General features: G+C 42.0%; 1 long non-coding RNA gene across 1 annotated transcript; it reads right to left on the reverse strand.

Moving 5' to 3' along the window:
• Positions 1-695: 695 nt before the first annotated feature.
• On the reverse strand, positions 696-2,586 carry LOC123373628. The gene is made up of 3 exons (XR_006580790.1): positions 1,872-2,586; positions 1,376-1,476; positions 696-820 (listed from the first exon to the last, which is right to left on the reverse strand). It is a non-coding gene; the product is annotated as an uncharacterized LOC123373628 (long non-coding RNA).

Genomic DNA, 2,586 nt, shown 5'->3' on the forward strand with positions numbered 1-2,586 from the left:
CTAGTCCTGGTAGGACTTTTTTATATGATGAACAAGATTTTCAGTAATCCTTGTCATATTTGACTGGGTTATCTGGGTGGAAGCCCAAGGCTGGGTTGCTTTAAGGAAACTGTGTTTTAGCTCCTAGGTAACCAGTAAAGTATTACTGTAAAGCTGTTTTGTGACTAGCTTGGTGGATCTAAGTATTGGAATGACCACCAGCTTTGGGGATTGTCTGTCCCATTCCTTGCAGTTTGCCCTAATTAAGTAACATCAGTGTGGCCCCCTGGGACCTCAGTCACAGCTTGAATTTCCCCTTGCAGAAGAGAAGCAAGTCCTGGGTATTCTTGCTGCCTGTGCCGTGCTAGAGCAACAAGTATCATTTTGGCAGAGTCCTGGCTGATTTTCTTTACAGCCTTCAATATTAACTGAAAAAGTAAGAAAGCATACATCACATCTATTCCCCAACTGAGGAGAAACACATCTGTCAAGAACTGAGCATCTCCCCTATTCTCAAAAAATGTTTGCATTTGTGCATTGGGCATAAAGGAAAAAGTGTTTGGAGAACATCTAGCATCGGTGGATGCTACCACAAATTAATGAGATCAGCAATATGCATTATCTGATTGTTCCTTGATTTATTTAAAGATCACAATTATTTCTCTGAAATAAAGCCTTCATGGATTTTAATTCAGGCTATTTGATTAATTAGCAATTCTGTATCTCAGGGATGGTGTAATTATTATATCTGGAAAATCAGAGTGGTCAACACACTGCACTGCAAAGTTTCTCAGCAGGAAATCTTTATGGCACACTGTTCTTTTCAGGCAAGATAATGTGCCTGTAAATTTAATCAGAGAGAAAAAACATCACTGCATCAGCAGTACCAGAATATAACAAACAGCGCAACTGCAGAGAGTGACTGTCAAATAAGTTTAACACCATACAGAGACTTTACCAAGAAGAAAAAAATGCAAGAAAATTAAAATATAGTTTCACAGGAAGTGAGTGAAACCAGTACCACTCATGCTACGGACTCATCTACACTTGAAACGCTACAATGGCATTTTAGAGCTTCAATGTGGATACTACTTACGCCAACAGGAGGGGTTCTCCGATAACTGTAGGTTATTCACCTCCCTGACAGGCAGTAGCTAGGTTGATGGAAGAACTTTTTCCATCAACCTAGTGCTATCTACACTGGGACATAGATCTGCTTAACTACATCAATCAGGAGTGTAAATTTTTCACACCCGAGTGACATAGCTGAGTCTATCTAACTTTTTAGTTTAGACCAGATGCAGTTTGGATGTGCAGGACTCTGCATCACTCCCCATATGCTCTCCAATCTGTACTGAAAACACCTAGAGTTCCCCAGCAGGACAGGCTCAAGTACCTTGTTGAGAAAGGGATGGTTGGATTCTCTGGCACAGCTCCACACAGGGATGTAGATGCTGCAATGCTGAGTATCATGTCACTGCATCTAACTTTTAGCAACTAGAAAAATCACACAAACATACTATGAGCCACAAAGACTTGTGTTAAAGACCTAGGTCCTTATACAATGAATGGGGAACAACAAGAACCTCAGAATACGATCCACAAAGCCAGCATGGCAGGTCCAGAGGCACCTAAGCTAGCTAATGGGAGATGCCAAGAAGAGGGTTATGTTCTAAGCCCTGCCCCTCTCGAAGATATGCTCCTATAACCAGGCTACAGGGAGGCATCTCTGTTTAGCAATCCATGAATGGGAACCCATCTCCTGGAGTCAGGTAGCTTAGGCACCTAAGTAATTTCTTGCAGGAATGAGTTAGGTGCCGGTCTCATTCTACACAAAATGGCCAAAGGAGAAAGCGCCCACCTCCTTTTAACCCAGTGGTTAGCTCACTTACCTGGGATATGGAACACATAGGTTCAATTCCGCATCTCTGACAGAGGGGAGACTGCTGATGAAATCCTCTCAAGATAGTGCTCTAACCACTGATATATGGGACTTTCTGAGGTGGGGCTCCCTCAGTCTTTCCTGTTGAAGCCATTCCATGGTGAATAAATAATGAGTAGTTGGAGCAGGTGGACTGGATTAGTCATTCTGTGTCAGTGACTATTTAAGTATTTATCCACAGTGGATCTGACATTGGGCCAATGAAAGAAAGAAAGAAAGAATATGACTCTGTATCCAACGGTTAGGTTACCACCTGGGAAATGGGAGACCCTGCTCCAATCACTTTGGTTCAAGTGAGAGTTTTGTTGATCACAGTGGAGCCAAAACTGGGACTTAGTGTCTAAACCTGAAACTTAGGCACCTAAGTACTTTTGTAGATCTAGACCTCTGCCTCTTTGAGTGGCAATGGCAGTTCATCTAATCCGCGTGATCACATGCATCACTCACAAATTAGCCATTTTATCCAATTAACTTTGCTTGAGCCAGCCTGTACTTCCATTAGGGATGCATGTTTTATTATTCATTTTTTTAATCCATAATTTATATCATGTTTTTATTGCAAACTAGGAACTTTTTTGCAGCAGCATAGGGCAACAAGCCACAGGAACCAATTATGGCGTCACTTAGAATCATAGAATATCAGGGTTGGAAGGGACCACAGGAGG

The sequence above is a fragment of the Mauremys mutica genome, chromosome 7, assembly GCF_020497125.1.
Source record: "Mauremys mutica isolate MM-2020 ecotype Southern chromosome 7, ASM2049712v1, whole genome shotgun sequence".
Lineage (NCBI taxonomy): Eukaryota > Metazoa > Chordata > Testudines > Geoemydidae > Mauremys > Mauremys mutica.